Source organism: Amblyomma mixtum, chromosome 2 (assembly GCF_055824585.1).
Source record: "Amblyomma mixtum isolate Tamu chromosome 2, ASM5582458v1, whole genome shotgun sequence".
Lineage (NCBI taxonomy): Eukaryota > Metazoa > Arthropoda > Arachnida > Ixodida > Ixodidae > Amblyomma > Amblyomma mixtum.
Window position 1 is genome coordinate 281099404 of NC_143013.1, and position 21264 is coordinate 281120667.

The 21264-nt window shown below is 43.7% G+C and overlaps 1 pseudogene; it reads right to left on the reverse strand.

The window, feature by feature from the left end:
* Positions 1-960: 960 nt before the first annotated feature.
* Positions 961-20492, reverse strand: LOC149364171 (cytochrome P450 3A11-like; annotated as a pseudogene).
* Positions 20493-21264: the final 772 nt, after the last annotated feature.

Genomic DNA, 21264 nt, shown 5'->3' on the forward strand with positions numbered 1-21264 from the left:
TCCGGCCGCGGCCATGGTAGCTACGTGACGTCACAAAGAGTTGGCACGGTGAACCAATGATAACCCTCCGCTGCTGACGCAACGCGCGCTGCGTGATGCGTTGCGCGCGGATTCGGGCAAATCCACGCGAAAACTGAGATGCTGCGAGAATACGTTTCCGCTTGAGTACCATTTTTCTCCGTCTCTCGAGCCACGCAATTTTGTAACTTTTTCACCGCCACAGAATGGAAGAACGCTCGTAAGCATTCGACGCGGTGAGGAACTCATTGTTGCACACCCTCCTACGTGACCGAAACCGGCCAAGACTAAATAATTTTCGCATTTCACCTTGCGGTGCGCCCTAGTGCATGCGGCCTATCGTGATCCGTGCGACACCAGTAATGAGCGTTACGTGTCGGCATTACTTGGTATAGGATGTGCTGGCCAGTAGCATTTGGGGCATGCACCTCAAAAAAATTTGTTTGCGTCTCAATAAACGGCAATATCCTACAAGAGACGACCACCTGACAATGCAGTTCTCTCTCCTTGTTTTCTCTATTTGCTCAGATATTTCTGCAGGAATATCATTTTCGCATATGGCTTTTCGTCCCCTTCACCTGTGTTTTGGTGTTTCCTGCTACAGTGCTGACAGCCGTCTCAAGAGTGTGCCTTGCTTGAACGGACTTCAGCAAGACTTCCTTGTGTTTGTTAGTTTTTGGTCAAAATATGCGCTCGTTTCCGGTATTTACAGCCCAGCCATCTGTCGTCGAAGAAAATGGAAGCCATTGGAGCTTTTTTATGATTAATTTCTTCTTCAGCAAATTGAAATGGCTTATCGCCCCCGCAGACTGCTGTTTATTGTGCCCCTCGCTATAATCGTTTCTCTGATATCATTCAATTTACCTTAATTCGCTGTATATTACCTCATGAGTTTTATCTTGCTGTCTTTTCGATGCTATATTTTGATACCCATTCGCAATTACAAAAATCTTTTCCCTTGCCATTCCGCGCATCAGCGGATTTATTTCCGACAGTTTGTTGCATCTGTTCACAGTTTTCATTAATTTAGTAGGACGAAGCAAGCTTCGCCTTCACTTCTATGTAATTCTTATTATCTTGTACAAATTGTATCACTGCGATTTACAAGTGTATATAATAACCTGGCGCACAATCACCTCCAGTCCTTTGGTAGAGCAGAAAACGTTTAGTTGCTTAACTTGACAACACCAAGAATTCACTTGCTGAAAACTCCAACGTTAATATTTAAAACTCTAGAATACATGTATTATTTTTAAAAATGACTCAGAGTGCCCGCAGGTACGAAATGAGCAACTAATCACAAAAACTAGTGAGCATACTACTGTGCGATACGCGTCATATGAGCGGATGCCTTTTTAAAGACGCATTGTGCGATACACAGGCATTCTGCGCATCATGCATCTAAATTTTATATTAGGCTTACCACGCGCTCAGAGGAGTGCGAAAAAAAACTCACAAAGCAACAGTTATGCACGCTTAAACATTAATTGAAGCAGATATATCTGTCGGACCTTTCATCCGATGAAGCCAGACTTCCAGCAAAGCCACCGTCTCCCCAAAAATCTACAATGCCGATTTCCACCACGCAACGCTCAAGATTTTCTTGTGAATCTTTTTCATGCCTAAAGTAAACCAGAAACTCTAAAACCCGCATTCGTCTGACGCTGATCATTAAGAAGCAAAATGAACAGGTTGCTAGCAAATATTCGCCAGTCCACGATAATTAAGGCGGTCCTCATCATGCTGCTATGACCTTGCAGCAAATTATCACGGATAAAAGGGTTCCTGTGGAGTGGGCAGCTTTGGCTTGCACTGCCTTCTTATTACTTCTGGCGTGGCACGATCCTCAGCTTGATTTCTGGGTAGGGCTCCAGACGAGCCTTGCATTTCGCGAACGTAAGCGGAACCTGAAAGCAAAAATTATCATTGCAGCATTAAACAAACCCTATGAACATTGTACAGGCATCGTGCAAAAGCGATATACTTTTTAGTGAGCGTCAGCTGGAAGACCAGTTATGGGGAACTTCAATCAAACTTTGTCAGAGACTGTTGCGCGATAAGACATCGAAAGATATTGGAATGATGGGAATGGTCTAAATGTCGGACTAGTATCTCAGTTGAGCAGTTCAATATCTCATTACTAGCGCTTAGTTTTACCGTCCGTCTCATCATCGCCATTCTAAGTCCAGGCTTTGCCTCTGAGCTAAAAGCTTCAGAGGCTGTCGAGTTGTCACAAAATGCAAATTGATTCATTAACTGTTTATCTGGGAATTCACTTGCGCACACGCACTGTTTTATCTATAGGTCAGATTGACCCTCGAGATCTCTGACAGGGACATCCACTGTTTGCTAGCTGTCCGCCCTTTTGTTAGGTCAGTAGCTAGCAGCAGTAATAGACCTGAAGAATATATAGGGAGAAAACTTCTGTGTATACGGCTGTAGCACAATGCCCGCCACCATTATTGCAAGAATTTCTAAACTGGACGATTAATAGGCGGCACAACCTCAAATTATTATAATTTCAAGATTGCTAGCCTGACTTCTTGTTCTGGGAATAAGTTCGCTTTCTAGTGGAAAAGGAACAAGAAAGGAAAGCGAGAATCCGAGAGCATTAGAAGTCCTATGGCGCCAAAATGCGTTGCCAGTCGTAAAAATTCACACATTGGCTGGAGGCAAGTGACATCAAGAGCCAGGAGCTTTCCCATTGGCTGGAGGGATTTGACGTCACCAAAACAGAAGTGACGGCAATTTCATTAAAGGCATCAACAGCTGTTAACGTTATCACTGTCAACGCAGAATGGACTTCGGCGTTCCTGTGAATTTTGTATTTAAGTTCTATCGTATTTTTCTTTTTGACCTTCATTACTGCTTCAGGCGACACCTCGATTCCGCAACAGCTAGGATCGACTTTTCGATGAGCCGATTAAGACCAGAATAGTACCGAAGAAAGCAATATTTTATATCGTTCTGGCTCAAGACGGACATGCTCACGTGTGAAATTTCTGTGGCGCACTTGCCTTAGTTTCGCTGCAGGTCTCGAACTTGACGAACTGCAAGAGGCAATACAGGATGTGCTTGATCTGGAGCATGCCCACTCGGCGCCCAATGCAGCTGCGCGGGCCCGCACCGAAAGCGAGGAAAGTGTACGGGTCGATGGCCTCTTTGTTCTCGGGCAGGAACCTGTGTCACGAAAGCAACAGCGGTGCAGTTTTGTTTGTGCTGGACTCGCCCTACCGACGCTAACCTTCCCTTCTTACTTGCATCCAAGGGGCTGCAACTAAAAAGAGCACTGCAAAAGTCAACAGGGTTAAAGTAATTATGACAAGCACTAATTTTGTCACAGGCAACCAAATTTAACTACCATCGCCAAAAGAAAATTCATTCTTAAAAACAAAAAAAAACATAAAAGGCATCAACACAAGTCCAACACAATGCCGGGTGTAGTTCAAGAGCGCGTTAGGAAGGCGCCACAGCAGCATAGGGTTAATTTTTTTTTTTTTGTCAAGGAAAGCAGAAGCTTGAGGAAAACAGTTTAGTACCTTTTCTATAAAAATTATACTGGGTGTGTCTTAAAGTTCAGATATATTCCTAACCTCAGTACAAAAACTTTATGCTTGTACGGTTCATCAACAGACTGGAGTCACTGAATAGAAGCCAGCTGCCGCACTTTGTAATGAAAAATTTTCAGACTTATCCTACTGGATCTTTACGACAGGTCTGGCCTGACATTCAAGTCACAGCTGGCGAAGGACATTGCTTGTTGGCTGTCAATCCTGACGTTACTCCTAAATTTAGATGTTTTGCTTGCCATGCGGTGAAGAGGCTGCAAAAGCATGCCACATTACGTGTCAACACCTCTTATACTTCGCGCATAAGCCTTCGACGTGGAAAGGATGGGCTACCATGATGCTGTACGACGACGCTTACCTCTCCGGCTTGAAGGTGTGCGGGTCAGGATAGAATTCTGGATCGTAGTGTATCGCGTGAGCTGGAATCTCGACTCGCATGCCCGGCGTGCAGCGAACGCCGGCCACCGTAACCTCCTGAGTGCATATTCTGGTTAACCTAGAATGCAAGCAGTCGGCGCATGGAAACGTCCTCTCTAAACTCAAATCTCGCAAAACTATTTCTGCGCATGAACATAAAGATAAACACTGTTCTAGCGGATTTAGTGGTGTGCTTTCGTTCTTATGTCTGCCACTGCTGCAGTATAATCAGATTCAGGGGCTGCATTGTCATTCTAGAAGATGTCGCCCCTCTTCCCACCTAAGATTGGTTCCGGGCTCGCCGGTGTTTCTAAGCCCGTCAATCACAATAACCATCAATTTGACAGGCAAGGTGTTGGCAACTCACGATTCCGTGTCACATTCGGAGTGGTTTGTGAAAAAGATCCAATACCGCTCCTTAAACGTGCACAAAGTTACCGCCACCCATTTATTGCATTGTTCTTGTGAAAAGAAAATGTTCTGATGAAAGACAACCCTAATTTTCCTGCTAACAGACACGATGTCGCGGAATACTATGGTCAGCAAGCACATTGTCGACATTAATGAAATTGCTCGCATTTAAAATGGCAACTAAGTCCTGGTGAGTGGTAGAGGTTGAATTGTAGTTTACGACACAGATATGTTAATAACAAATGCATGTAATCGCCGAACTTAAAAACCTTAAATTCTTTTGCAGCCATTCCGTAAACAACTATCGATATACTCAAAGATATTCGTGTCAGTACAATTAATTCTAAAATATTTACTTGTGCAATTTTTGTTTTTTACTAAGCACAACTGGCAGTGAAAGACAAACAGGAAGTAGCCAAGAGCTAGTGAGCTAAATAAAAGAACCAGGCGCCTATGCATCGCTGTTTCGGATAGAGTAATACATGAAAAAAAAAACACGTTTAAACAGCCTCTTTCACATTAATGGGACATTACGATTTCAAGGTTTTATTTCACAACAATATATTGCCAGGAAAGTATCGAATAATAAGCTGCGCAAGGAAACTTAAGGACATTTACTCGTTATCAAAGATAGCTAGTAGCACGTAGGTTTGATAAACCTGAGAAGCTTGCGCACTCTCACCTGCACTCGTTTTCTTCCGTAAAATAGCGCTTAAGATGCAAAGGCTCTGTCGTGGGAACAATTCTCAGCCAATAGGAAATGGCCGTCGGAGCACATTACAGGAAATATATTCCCTCCTATAGAAGATAGATAAGTACGAAGCTCTTCTAACGCTCAGAATACATAAAATTGAGAAGTGCTGCGCCGACCAGTGGATGAACCGTAGGTGTGCCACACGATAATTAAGGGAGTTTGCAAATAATAATTGTACTTACACTGGTGCCGTGGCATACAAGCGCAAGGTTTCCATAACAACTGCGTCGAGAAATGTCATCGTCCGGAGAGATTCATACGTTGGTTCGTCCTGTCAGTGTAGGAAAGGAAGTAGGGCTCCCATAGCAGTGACACCGATGACATCGAAAATGGCAAGTACAGCAATGGATAACGGCTTTGTGCAAAAGTTTATGCTTTTAATCTTTTCATGTTATACATCTAGTATTCAAAACTTAGCACTGTGTAACAGGCTAGTAATGGATTGCTGTTAGTAGTGAATTGCTGTTAGGCTAGTAATGAATTGCTGCTCGCCTTTAATGATGCACAGGCGAGGTGCATCAGGTCTACTTAAATCCGTAGAGTATTGTCACTTATAGATGTCTTGGTATCAAAGGTGTCAGTAGAGAATAATAGAACAAATCAAATACACCATCAATTCAACCACCTTAGCTAGTCAATCAGTAGCCGACAATATGCATAAAACTGCCGGCTTACTAGTCCAAGATTAAAGCGATGCTCCGTAAGTGCCTCTTGCAGAAAAGAAATGTACAGAATAAAGCGACGCGCGTGTGTGACTCTACGTTTAACCGTGCAGAAAGGTTGTTTGTAAAAGGTTCGGGACCGGATTCAGTGATTAGACTTCACTATTTTGGAAAACAAAGCATGCGCTCGTCAATAGCTGGAACTTGTGAAATTCACGCTCCGGTTCTTTTGCTACGACAATTACAAGCTCCTCAATCTGTATACCGCTCAACACGACTACTATTCATGTGGTCTGCATGATCCCCTGTTAGCGAAATGGCGCGTCATACTTCAAATCAGCTCGTGCGTGTGAATGTTGCATGCACTCACAGTGCTGTCCACTTCCTTCATCACTTATTCCTGAATCTCGGGGTGAATAGCCAAAGAGTACGCTGCGCACATTGCTACCTGAGCGGTAGAGTTGATACCGGCAGCGAGGAGGCACATGCATTGTGCGGAGATGTCATTGATCTCAGCGTCTGTGAGCAGCGATATACACAGATGCAGATAAAAAAAGAAGGCTTCCGTGGTTGATCATAATTCCAGGTCCGCTCGCTCTCACGTAGTCAGATAGCACAGGTCAATCATCTCAATGGCCAAGTTCATGCGTACGTGCTTGCATGTGCGTGCGCGCGCGTGTGTATGTGCGTGCGTGTCTGTGTGCGGGCGTGTACAAAAGAACTATTATATTTCACTATCTAACATTTGCGCATTTTAAGGTATCTTTCGGGACTTAAATTTTTTTTGTTCAAAACTTTAAACGAATGAATTGCATGATAGTATCCCAACAGCTCAATTAGACGAAGGTATGTATTTTTAGACTGAACTGTACGCTTGAAAATCGAAACAACTGGCAATTACTTTTCCCAAGTATACGTTGTATTTATGCTAATAGTATCATGTCCTTGAGGGCAAATTTGCGATAAATTTAAGGAAAGCAGAGAGAAATATGATCAAATTCTTTTCAAATGCGGCTGGTCCTTTGCAGCGGCGGTAATGGGAGGGGAAAAATACGGCATCTCAGAGTTGCCTATTTCCAAGAGGTATACCTTGAGCTGTGCCGAACAACGACAGCCAAAAGGATGGGTCGCAAACTTTTTCACTCAACGAGCAAACACTAATATTTTGGCAAAAAGATTAGTGTTTAGAGGCAAAAAACAGCAAAAGATTAGAGGCAAAAACAGCAAAGGCCCAGGTTCCGTCAGGTTATGACCGCGCACCAGGTCTCCACTCATCAGATGCCAGGTTGTCTATATGGCAGCAAGAAACTATCGTTCAAACCTGGTTAAAACAGCGGCCTGGCTTGCTTGGTTTGGAAGACCTGGGCTCGATAATAATTACAGCTGGCGTTTAGCTGCAGAAGGCATTAAGTGGGACAGAAACGTGTTCCATATCCCAACGCATCGCACGGCCAGTTTGAGCCCACCAGTGATGCTCTGTTGCGTTGTGCTGGTGCTCTCCCAAATACACAATGTTCAAATAATCTCCATGTCAATTGTTGTATTGTCCAATACCTTAGCAGAGCAGATATGAAATTGATACTGAGCACATCATGAAAAAATTAACTGGCCGTCACTCTCACGTGGATCAGCATGACAGATTGTAGGTTGAGGTCGACAGAAGATTTTACCCGCGCGCGGCACTAATATATCTCTCGTTACACCACCATGGGATGAGTCAAATGGGCGGAAAAATAAAGGAATATAAAGTGAGTGGTTAAGTACTGAATGAAACAATGAGAAACTTTTTTCACGCCCTTGCTTTGTACACTGCGCGAAAGTAAAGAATCGCCTTGAAGCGAAAACAACTCAGTGAAACATTAAAGCATAATAGAATACACGTCACAGCAATAAGACGATGGAAGTCCTAGAACTTAAAATTGTAGGCTTGATCAGTGCGGTTACAAATATCATCACAGTCAAAAGCAAGCAAGAGGAACCAGAAAGTAGAACGAGATACGTGAGGAAGGAACACATGTAGCGGCCAGACATCGGCGGTTGTGACGGTTTTGTAACCGAAAGCTGGCGAATGTATAAAGGTTGTCGTACTGCTGAGCACAGGCTGTGCTGTCGGCGATGATCACGCGTTCATAGAAATAAGAAGGGCACGGAAATACATCTTTGTGACGTGTGAGTGAAACCGCGCGCGAACTGCACGAACTTGACATAAGTGTCGAAGGTACCTGTAAGTTCGCCTTTGTTGTTCCCATTTTGGCGAAGCTTGCTTTCCATGTACACTTGCAAAGCATCTTCATGATTCTGCAATAAAATAAAAGCTCTATTGCCTTGAAATTAACACATCCTTCAGTTGTATCTGCTTAAAAATGATGACAATTGTCGCAGATGGCCTTCGATGCGAACCTGCGTGAACCAGCCCTGGGGCGGTTAGACAAAGGCACTCCACATCCTATATAAACGACAGATTCATGCCCAAAATACAACAAATTTCTTTGTCGTTCTGTAAAAACAACAGACTTTCTGCGCTGTGAACTGTACTACTTTTTTTAGTACTGCAGTGTATTTTGTAGTATTTTTTGTTTGCAGTTTTGTCGCTACTACGAGGAGCAACGCAATACCACAGGAAATTATGTTGTTACCATGAAAGTGTTTGTTGTTGCAAGAATTCATGGCCTAAAACACCACAAATAATCTCTTGTACCACGTAAAATTATCTGCTGTCTTTTTCGAGAAGGTTGTCATCATTCTATACAATAAGAGTCGCATCTTATCACTTACGAGGATGAATATGCGTTAAATTCGGTAAATGTACAGGACGGCCAAAAACCACTGCATTCAAGACTGTATAGGAAATCAAATCATGTATATTTAGAAGACCGTAAGCGGGATGAATTTTTTCAGAGCACCAGTTTTCTGGGCGTGGATATTTTCGAAATACTGCACGTTTTGAAACTCATACAACAATTTGCAGATATCTAATCATCGAAAGTTTCCTTTTTTCCGCTCCAGAAAGAGTCAATTCTTCTTCCAGATTGATACCTCTATGGCATGATGGTCTCGACGAATTGTATTCACGAGAGAAGAAATCATTGTCAATGAAACCAGTACATGCACTCAAAATAAAGAGTGAAAGGCGACGCTAGAATACCCAAGGAGGGCACATTGTTCTTTTCTTCTTCCCAATACCAATGTTTCTCTGGTAGATCTGTTCTTCTCCCGTACCAATTACAGTCGGATGGAATTCGAAAAAATTACCTCTTGATTTCGCAGGCGCTGCTGACAGATGTGTTTGATGAACTGGACAGAGTACTCAGCATCACTCCTGCTTGGGTATTCTACTCGAAGCATTTTAAATATTCCCGGTAGAATAGCTGAAATGAAAACGGGCGAGAATGACGAAAGTGGCTGCGAAGCGAAAACAAGACAGCGCAAGAACAGCTTGCAAGCTAGGCTAAAAGTGCATAGACAGCTAAACAAACTGGGACGCCCGTAAAGCTTTCTTGCCCTGCAGCAACGCGTTTGCCCAGATTTTTCGCGATAAAGAAAAGCAGCGACACTTCTCGCGAGGTGTCGTTGAAAGGCTCCTTCAGTTAATGAGCCAAGTTGAAGTGTAATAAGCGTCCGACGGCAGGTTGTTGTGCCTTTTACGGAGAGATAAAATTCCTGGCTCAGTGACGCATTTATGCAATATCGACCGTTGCCATGGCTGTCGGAACTGACGCCACTGTTGCAAAATTATATCAAGAAACCTCTCTATGCTATGGGCTTGCTTCTTGCGGCCGGGACAATTCGTACACCGTGGTCCTGTGTATGTCGGCGGAATGGGACATGCAGGAGCCCCAGCTGGTTGCGCGAAAGTAAACCACTCGTGCGACATGCTTCATATCGCAGTCCACAGATGGCAGGGCGATCAAACAGGCGAGCCTGTTGAAAATATTTCTTATTTCTCGCCCGTCGTATTTTGCTTTTTTTTTACTCTTTGTGTGTGGTGCATTACGCAAAAACTGCCCGGAAGGAAACATGGTGTGACCGTACTACGCATATGTGAAAGAACGGGTCCAGACAAGCCTGCATATTGACGAAGCGCGAGTAGAAAGTGGGAGCAATGCGGAATAGTCTATATTCAAGCCTCATGCTACTAAGGGCTCATGCTGAATGCACTGCTGCGCACCACTAATATAGTGTAGGTTTGTACAATCCTTGTTCCTTAAAAACTTAATCTTCAGGGAGATGTCACTACTCCGACTTTCTTAGATATAGACTTAAATAGAGCAGTGTCCAAGTTGTACAGGCCAGCCGTAACCACTTCCCCATCGTCATCACGTACGGTACGCACTCATCATGAGAAGCCTCCAGCCACCCGGGGCCCCAGGAATCCACTGTAGCACTGGAACATCGGATGTTCCCTGTCTGTGTGACTGTCTACGTCGACACCGAGGACGAGGGACGTCTGCAGGTCCATGGCCGACTTGTACAAGAAGCTGGTGGCATAAATAGTTTGATTCACTGCACTAAAGCCTCTTTAACTGTATGGGCATTGTCAATAGTTAGCACGTCTTACCATACAAAGTATATCGAGTTATGAAGCGCAGCTTCATTTTTAACCAGCATTAGTTTTCAGACTTCGTCGTCAAGTGACAGTCTATTGACTTTGATAGAGATTTTTTGCGGCTATCCATAGCTCCTTGCCCTAATAAATATATATCCGGAACGAATTTATAAGCGAATTTGTACATATGATTGTTTCCCTTCATTGTGAAAGAGTCGCCATCTGTAAGCCGTAATACCGAGGACCTGGTATATAGTTAGTATAACAATCCTATGCAAGTCTATGGACACGACTACTGCCGTGTCGCCTGGAGGCCTACAGTCGCTATCAGTCATTGCATTATTACTTTAAAGATTACAAATTTAGGGATGTTACATCAGGCGTGGGTACAAGTATAAACAAACATATATGCGGAAATATTATTGGCTCAATAAGGCAGCCCTACAGTTCGAAAATGTTGGTGGGCAGGCGGTTTCAGTGACATAGTGTAGAAGGCGGTTAGGGTAATGGCTGAGCGAAGAAAAAAATGAATCAGCAGTTAGTCAAAAGCATAGGCGAATTTCCCTGGGTGGAGTAAGTTTGTATTAAGGGAGAAGATTACTCACTGGCATCCACCCATAGCACAGCCATGTGGATGCCATTGCCAGGTGGATACGCTTGGCAGGATGCCAATGAGTAATTTGCTCTCTTATTAATATCCCTTATTAATGGTGCAGCAAACGCTCTAGTATGATTATGTGGACGGGCAACTTGCAAAGGTTGCCCAATGCGGAGCGACAAAAATGAATGGACATTAACTCAGACGTACAGATTTTGTTGAAAATACTGTTGCGAGAACTCCTGTGGTTTTTTTAAAATGCCATATATAAAATAATGTTGATTACATCCATCACATACACCAGCAGCTGCTTTTGCCAGCAGTGCCACTGGGAGAGTAGTGACACTCTGCATTTGTGGAAACGAAAGTGTTGATGAGGAAGCATAATTAAACCGTGCAAGAAACGGTGACTGGTTGCCAGAAAACAAAATTAAGGCGTATGCAGTTTCTTAAAACAAATGTGACAAAAATAACGCAGTGCACTGTGCTTAGTCATGTTCACAAAATACAGTATATATCGGCCATAACTGACACAGATTACTATCTCCGCCAATTTAAAATAGAAACTACTGCGAGAAAACCAATCCTGACTTGGCTACTGCCATAAAAAGGAAAATATGTATATAAGAATCTACCAATATTCTTATAGTCGTCTCCGGCAGTAGACTGTCGTTCAAGAAGTGAGCCAGTATTGAGAGCTTAAAATCCTCGCCATCAATGTTCCCATCAAATTATGGTCATGATACGCAAGTAGATTGTTTGTGTTTTGCGTCTCTTTAGAGAACATTGAAAGCCCAGGCCTCCGACCATACAAGTTCAGAAGAATAAAACAAGTTGAAACTATACCACTCACCCATAAAAATCAAATGGTTGTCCACTTTCAATTTTTTTTCGCAATAGCTGGCAAAGCTTGTCTGTCTTTTTCGTTATCTTCTGCATCATCTAAAAGATCCAGAAATAACTCTTTTTTAGTGAGAGAGACTACAGCGGTCTCGCGCACATCCCTAGTACTTCTTGCAGAATTATCGCTTATCATAGCACAATCAGGATATAAACCATATAGAAACTATTCAAATTATTCGCCAACTTGTTCTACCCAGACAATTTCATCAACGATATCACCTTTATCAACAACGTGGCTTAACACGGCCAGATGCCGCGGCCAAACAACCCCCTGGCACACACTGTTTAGCACTCCATACGAACCATTCTCCACACTCCAGAACTACCGCATATCACAACCCATTTGCAACCTCGTACAAGCACAGTAATTGCTGAAAAATGCATTGTGCTTGCGAGATAGTGCTCAATAAAGAACAACATGTCCCGTAGCGGAGAATGGTTGTAGGGGTGATGTGTCCAGAGCATGCTGGGTGGAATGGGCATATCTTCGATGCCTGGTTAACACTGGCATGTGCCGACTAAACCGCGGATATACTATAGTCAATTGTGTATATTTTCTGTCTTATGCATGGCGAACTTCTCGTCATTGAGGCGTGTGAGACATGCGCCATGCGAATTTTCCGTAGAACCAACTGGTAATTGAGCGCGTCACCATGAATTGGCTCATAGCTCACTAAGCATAACGCAGGAGCAGAACTTGGTTCCGTTTCCGGTACGACCCGGTGTGTGTTTTCTCATTGCTTTATGACGTAGCATTGATAGACTGCGCGATAACTCAGCAGCAAATGAACGAAACTCCTGCATGGCTTACAGCAGAAGTGGCTACGTGGCTACTATGGCTACTATGGTAGCCACTTAATATATAGCGGGGAATTTAATGGTCACATCCAAATAATAACTGAATAAGGTTTTGCCTTACATTATGGTTTTTATAATTTTTAATGAAATGTGAACAACAAACTAACAGTGAATTAATGCCTTCTAATAGTGGAATCCTTGGAGCTGAGTATTCTGAATGTGTTTGTTAGCGCAGTTGGTAAGCGTGCTTACAGACTTTATCTTTGTCGACGTAAACACCGGCGTCAGAGAAGCTCGGGTGTGCTTCCAGTTTTCATTCTGCTGATTTAGCACCATGTGGTCCCAGACAGGGTTCCTCGTAACATTTGCATCATGTGTCATCGGTAAGAAGAGGCAGCCAACATCACAATTCACCAATAAAATAAACGAGATGCATCAGAAGACAAGTAGGCACGGAACCGCCTTCAATGAGATGAGAATTGCTTGCCATAATTATGTTAGACGATCAAGAATAACTGTGAAATATGTTAAGTATCAGGGACGACCAGACACAGTACGCTATAAACCAGTAAATCACATGCCTCAACCATGTCATTCCGATGTAGAATTCTACCCAACGCTTTTTTTTTTGTGGCCGCCTCGCATTCGACGTGATTGGACTGACAATTTCAATGTAACGTTTTTCGTGTCGGCCGTTAGCGAGTGGGGTAATTGCAGGAGGCTGACACTACCGTTATTTTTGTTATCTATGCTGTTAATATCATAGTGGAGTACTTCGTTGACAATTATCAGACACATAAAAGTGCATAATGGTTTCATGAAAGAAAGCTCCGATGATTAAGGTATGATATGAAAAGGATTATAATCCTCCTTGTCCAACATCGTCTATCCCTTTGATAATTCGCCCAGACCACCCCACTCCGACCCGTAACGTTCTGCTAAGTTCATATGGGTAAAGTAACAAATGTTGCATTTTTTTGGAAAAGAGGGGGGGGGGGGGGGCTTCAAACAAATGTCAACGATGTTGACTGCGGTTAACAAATATCAGTGCACTTTATTTAAACAGTGGCACTCTCTGTAACTACTGCGTGTCCTCCAGTGCTATTTCTTGCCTTGTGTGCGCGTTAAAATCAACGTGTCATTAAGGGATGCATATAGTTATTGGATGGAGCTTTCGGTTTATGTCTTTGAAAAATTCATATTCTTTGCGGTGTTTATTTCAAGACGCAGTTTCACTATCTTTCGAGGAGTGCTATTTGCTACCGTTGAATTGCCGCTTATTTCGGCGGCAAAAGTCACACCTAGATGTGCCGTCAAAAGTCATTTAAAGTTATCGGCCTTTTTGTCAGCACCAGTACTCTATTTACCTATTATTAACTTATAAAGGGTCATGTTTATAGCTGTTTTTGTAGGTGTAACTGCTATCACCAATAAAAAAAGGTAAATGAAATAGCAAGCCGTCAAAGAAAAGCGAAGGTGTTTAAGTTTACTTCCGCAAACCGAGTTGTCATGTTCGTTAAGTTGTTGCAGCGCGTTGGTCGAGAGGGCAAGACATCGCGTGGTCCGTGTTTCACGGCAGGATTGGCACAGTCGTGAAACTGTCGCCTTAGCCAAAACATTAGCATTTTTCTAGATGCTTGGGCACGGTTTCCCATCAGTGCCCTTATCTGCAGGACATAATCCCGCTCAATCTAGTTACTACCCTAACAATATGATGGCAGCCAACGAACAGCGGTTCACCAGCAGTAGGTAAGGATGAGGAACCTCGATGTCTGCACGGGCAGGTAATGTAGTTCAAAATGCGTAAAAGCTCATATCTGCGTTAATCCAAAGCTATTAACGTTTCCGCGCTCCTGGCTTCAGCAAAGTCCTACCTATCTGCTGTGACTGAGTTTAACACCTGGTCAATAGAGAGCTACCTACAGTGTGCATGTGAAGGATACTGCCCTTTTTGGTCGAAACCTAATTTCAAGAATTGTATTCAGCTCAGTTTTATCTTTTTTTATTATAAACCGAGATGTCTAACCCTACTAGTGTGAAGCAGTTATGAAGAAAAACTGCAAGCACAAAGACTACTGATTTTCCTTGAGCTTCGCAATAAAAATTCAAATATCGATTCACAAGTTACACTTTGTCTATTACAAGATTTTTTTTTCTTCGCCATAAACACAACGACTACGCCTTAAGGCTAATCATTGCACAGCGTCGGCATCGCGTTTCTGAAACATCCTTCCTTTTCTGAATGATAGGCTTGCTAATATAATCGAAAGCACAGGTTCTTTTCCATCATGAAGGTATTAAGCCACAAACTAGGATTATATGTAGGTGTGCAGGCTTCACCGACAATAACGAAAAAGGGAAAGATGCATGCAAAACGGTTTTTGGGTAACCATATTGTGGGTTTCATAACTCTATTTTAAATAGCTCCCAAGTGGAATTTAGCTCCACTGCTCCACAGATGTGCTCGAAAAAAACAGCAGGTGTTCCTCGTTTTTTCCTCCCTTTACAATACGTGATACCAGGAAACGATTTTAAAAAGTACCTTTCAGCACACGACATCGCTGGCGCTAATTGCCATAGCAGCCTTTTGATCACGAGGATGTGTGATATATCATTTCCAAAAGCAAGGGCGGAAGGCAAGCCAACAGGCTTTGACTCACCGACTTGTTTACGAAAGACTTGAAGTCCTTGACAAAAATGTGTCGCAACACGACTGGATCGCCAATTACCAAGCTTGGTACGAGTCCCTGATATGACCTATAAAAAAAAGAAGCACGATTTCCTGTTCAGCCCCGACTATGACGTGGAATCCACGTAACAATTGTTGAAAGCATTGCATGTGAACGCGATAAGATATAAATTAAAATCCGGGCTAAGAAGTGCCCCATTTGCAGAGGAATGACCTTAACTTTCACGCGATCTCCTTTGCTTCAGCTTGGTTTGGTTTGGTTTTGTGGGGTTTAACGTCCCAAAGCGACTAAGGCTATGAGAGACGCCGTAGTGAAGGGCTCCGGAAATTTCGACCACCTGGGGTTCTTTAACGTGCACTGACATCGCACAGCACACGGGCCTCTAGAATTTCTCCTCCAAAGAAATTCTAGCCGCCGCGGCCGGGATCGAACCCGCGTCTTTTGGGCCAGCAGCCGAGCACCATAGCCACTGAGCCACCGCGGCGGCTTGCTTCAGCTTGCCCTACTGGCCGAACCCTATCTGTTATGGCTTGCTGCTCTGTGCGTTCTAAGGCAGCTTACTTACGATGCGGGAGCTATTACAACGATGTTGAAAATTGAAAATTGCTTACCGATACAAGTACAGTCTTTGTCAAAAGTAACCAGGCTGCATGGTTTGCTTCTAGCTTGTATAGTGGAGCCCTTGTTACTTTCCTAAAGATCGAAAGTTGCTGGAAGGTAAGAAGACCCCCAGTCCTTACCTTTAACGATAATTTCGGCTTCAGGGAAGCGTTAAGGGCTCCACTGTATGAGCTAGAAGTAAACCATGCAGCCTGGTTACTTTTGACAAAGACTGTACATGCTTCAGACGTCATTCTGGCTTACAATTTTTCGGAAGTAGGCTGATAATATGGTGAGCTGGTTAAAATAGATCTCTGACATATCAACACACTTTGCATGGTCCTGCCTCAGTAGGTGACCTTGATCGTTTTTCTTTCTATTCTGGCACCAATGAAAAGGAAACGCGTATATCGGTTAGCTGAGTGTCTTGAACGCATGATATGAATTCGCAAATGAGGAACTGAAACTGGATCCCGAAATATAAAAGATGGGTTCAGAATACTCAGAAATATTTCAGTATTTTCAGAAAGTAAGCCGACGTTGTTGCTGCATGTTTCTGTATTGTCTCTTACTCTTTACTGACACTGAAAGTGGAGCCACAGTTCACGACAGTAAACCGGAAGCAGAGCTAACAAAACATCCGCTATCTAAAAACAGTTCATGGCTGGCTGACCCACATCTTGATAGGTTTTGCTCAAATTTGGGTCCGCGACGACAGCGGTGCACTCCTTGCCTAGTGGAGAATTCTGCAGCGTTCAATGGGCATGACGCTGCTCAGGCATTTTTACTCGCCATCTTTGTGTGCTGCTCGTGGTTTCTCTCTCCTCACGCTGCTCTCGTTCGCCGCGCCAGTCTCTCCAAGGATTGATACTTATGCCCGACGGTTATAACGTGCGCTGATGATGTTGGTGGCTAGGAATTTTCAGCCATGACTGCAGCGACGCCGCGGCTGCCGTAATGCGGGCAAGCGTAGTGCTTGTGATGAAGGGTTTCATTTACTTGACGCAGGCGCTTACAGGCGGGAATGTTGTTAATAGAAACTGTACCCTGGGAGGAATCGTTAAAGGGGTGAAGTATCTGGGAAATTAGGTAGGGCGATTTAGTACTGCCCAGAAAAGAATAGGAATGATCCGTCATGTGACAGGCGAGGACCACCGACACGCCTTGAAAAATATCGGCTTACTCAGTCCGCGCCGTGTTAACTAGCAATGAGCACAACTGCCAAGGCGGAATTGTTGGACGCCACTCCGCATGTACACACGCGCTATCACTGCGGCTGTGCACACTACTGCGCACTGTGTAGACCCCGGCGCGGCCACGCAACTGGAACCTGTGCAAGTTGCAACGGTACCGCATAGAAACATAGCAAAGGTCTTTTAATTTCGACAGCTTTAGATTAATTAACGCGCACCGACGTCTGCATGCCAACCAAATCAAAATGCAGCGAGATCCGGCCCCGCGCGCATGGGGTCAATGGCCGAACGCCGAAGCGACTGAAGCACCGCAGAAAGAAAAAAGTTGAAAGAGAAAAGAGTGACAAGCACACACTGCGGAAGCAAGCAGAACGAGCCGACCGTGTACAGCGCGCAGGCACGAAAGAAGCGCCAAAAGGAATCCTGCCGCAAGTTCGTTCGAGCGAGGTAGCCTTCTGTTTTAATGTTACTATACTATACAGCAGCGTGGCTTTTTGGGCTTGTTGGTACATAGTTCCAATATACTGTAGCGCAGCAAAAGACGAGGACACAAGAGACAAGAGCGCTCGTGGTGTTCGTCTCTCGTCTCTTGTGTCCTCGTCTTTTGCTGCGCTACAGTATATTGTATACTATACAGTACAATAGAATATTTAGTTACCATAAGCAACATATACTGCAGTATGAACAGATTTCGAGGGAAAAGCTTGTAGGCCACGTTTCAGTTCGTAAACCGTGTGGTTATCCAGTCGCGACGCAGCGATGGGCCAAACGTGTATACCCCAGTTTTCCGCGATTTTCTTGAAGGCGTCTACACACGGGCCACCATAAGCTGCCCTTACCCTAGGTTTGCTTCTTGATAGCTCTTGCGTAGGTCCAAAAGCTATTACATCCATACGAGAGCGTAAACGTAGTATAGCCTTCAATTAGACTATTCGACACGCGACGGTATGAAAAATAAAGTTAGGAAGGCGCCGTGGAACATGTGAAACGGTTTGTTCCGCGTGCAGCCGACAGGAACGCCGACTGCAGAGGAGCTAGTCGGCTCCACCTATCGGCCCAGCCGTATACGCGGATTAGCTCAATGAAGGCTTTGTTCGCTGCTGCCCACAGCGCCTCTCTGCGAGGGCGTTGTCTTCTGTAGCTCTGCGTACGATATCAAAAGTGGCGGCTGCTCTCACAGTATTATTCTACAGCGAACAAACAGAGCCCCTTCGCCCTTTGGTGTCAGCAGAACATCAGGAAGAACACGTAACTACTTTGGTGAGAGCAATTTCGGGTATTTATGCTTATTTATTTCGTTATGTGCGTCTTATTTACTCCCATCTGAAAATATTTGCTTTCTTACCAAACCAACGTTAATGATCTGTTTTAGCCCAACACTGACAATAAATAATCTCTGCACTAGCGTTCTTTCGGTGAAGTTTTCGTCGCTCGGAAAACAAGGGCTAACATGGGTCTTCTTATTTGTTTCTAACTTCAAAAAAAAATCGTTCAGTGAGTGATTTATAACTTTAAGAGAATGTGGTTTGGACATAAAAGTCATATACACACCCATATATCCGTCCATAGCGCTTGTAATGGTCCACTGAAACTTTCCAATACTCCTATATAAAGCATGTAAAGAAAAGCACATCTTTACCACGATCTGCACGGCACACACTCTTCCCTCTAATAATATTACATTCGGCCAGGGGTCGTATAGCCGCACTCATTTCATATAAAAGCGATCCCTAGGCCTCAGATATCTGTTCCTTAGCATCGCATCATGAAGGCTTTGTGTTCACCACCTTTATTGAAAATATTTTTCCAAGGAAGCTTTTAAAAATTAAGAACAGTTTCTAGCTATGGTACTGTATATTACGACGGCTTATACAGTACGTGCACTCATGCGCCATACTATGCTCCGAAAATTCTGGTTTTCGTGCCCAAAGCCAGTCTGTTTTTTACTCTATCTTTCACTGCGAACAATTTCACTCGCTAAGATTCAGTTGTGACACGCGAGAAGCCGCTGATTCCACTGGAATTATGCTGAGGAACGCTGGGAACTGCTGGACCACGCTACACGAATCAAGACTATCTGCGCATTGAAACAAACACTGCCTGAGTTGTTATCTCAATAGGGCCAACATTATGCTCTAAAAATGTCGGCAATCCACTGGTTCTCAATTTAGATGAGTTTTAAAATAGCGGAAAATGTTCTAATTGTTGCCCTTTCTAAGGGTTTAAAATGTATGTTTTCAGCATACAAGTCCATCCCACTTTTGGATAAAGTTCTCAGAGTATTGTGCGCACGAGCTTCAGAAGCCACGTGCCGCATACTTACTCCTCTGAAACTGTCCCGAACTCCACGAATGTATTCCGTAAATGAGAGGTATGAGACGCCCTTTCCTTTCCAGAACGTAAACGCTTTGATGAGAACGCTATAAAAAGCAAAAGAATGTTATGCTTGTTAAACAAAAGTCGTAAAGTTCGCTACACTTCCTTTCTTCGATCTTTTTGTTGTCAGATTCCACGCGCTCAAGTAACACAAAATGTGCTCAATAAAGAGATTGTTTAAAAGCGCCCAAGACTGTGACGCATGAATGGACATCTTCGAGCTTGCCCCACGTGTTAATTGTTTAACATTTCCGTCTAACTGACAACCGCGCTAAAGACTAGTTCTAAAATCAATGCTGCCGCGTTATCTCCATAGAAATGCTGAGCAGTGACAAAGTGACATCTAACGAAGCAGACGGTATGAAACGTCATTCATAATGCCACGCAAAACGCTTCGCCGTAGGCGTAGTGAGCACATAAGCACCGTAATATCCAGTACATAATCTACACAAGCCTCACATTTGGGTAAAAAAAAATTATATTGCCGCACCTATTACATAAACTGCAGGGGCCAGGTGTGCAACCCTTGCGTTAAAATGTATGTGACTGCACAGCGCAACAGTTACAAAACTTAGTTATAGAATCAGGTTAGTAGGTTGGAAACTTGGACCAGTTGGCATACGTATAGACAGTCTATAGACAATCTGTATATTTATGGCCATACAATGTTAGATTTCTGTCTGTAAACACTCTATATTGCCGCGTCTACTATGAATACTATCAATAATATACTATGGATAGACAAAAGGAAATATCTACAGAAAAGCAATAGAGTCTATAAGAAGTCTATAGAGAACCTATACAGACCACATTTATAAGGGCGGTATTATTTTCTTGAAAGCAGTACTTTGTTCGGTCACATGGGCGCACTTCAGCAGCAAGGCTCCTCGAGCCGAGTGCTTACCCGACGATAAAGAAAGCAACACTCACTACAAAGAGAGCGAGAGCATGCCACATGGTTGCCATCGAAGTCTTTGCACTGCCCGTAGGTCAAGCCAAAGCAGTCCTGCTTTTTTTCCAGAGCACAATTGATAAGCCCATAAGCTGAAGCCTGCAACCTGATCTAACGAAAAAGCAGAGTCCACTGTTGCACAGCGCAGTTCCTGGTACGACGGCTGTGTACTAGCGAGCTCCCGATTAAGTGCGCCATACGGCGACAGCGAATAATGAGAGAGCTGGTAGTCGTACACCGTGCACGGTTTAAAAATTGTTGGCAATGTGAAAGCCTCAAAAGGGTAGGAAACGCGACAAACAGCACTCCATGCTGAAAATCATGTAGAGCCCGCTCTTCTGTTTTTTTTTTTTATGTGCGCACACTTTTTTCTCTGCGTGAACAGCAGCGTTCGCATGTCTGTTGCCTTCTATGCACCCACGGCTCTTTTGTGTAGCAAATTAACTGCTATACTATTCTAGCCCCTCCAACGTGCGTCGAGTGGCAAAGTGTGTCGCTGTTTATTAATGGTTTGGATACATGCGAAACTGTTTTTCTGTTCGGTTAGGACTGCTGTGTGTTTACGCAGTATAGCCGAGAAGCGTTGTGTTAGAAAAAAGAAAACTCCAAAAAGAAAAGGGTACATGTTTTTCAAGCATGGAATTTTTGTTACGCTGCAGTTGACTGACTTTTGCGTGTTTGTGAAAAGGGTTTTTGAGTTTATTTTCACATTTCTGAGGCAGTGTTTGCATGTGCTTTCAGAATGTGGAATGCACATTGCGAAGGACGCACACGCTG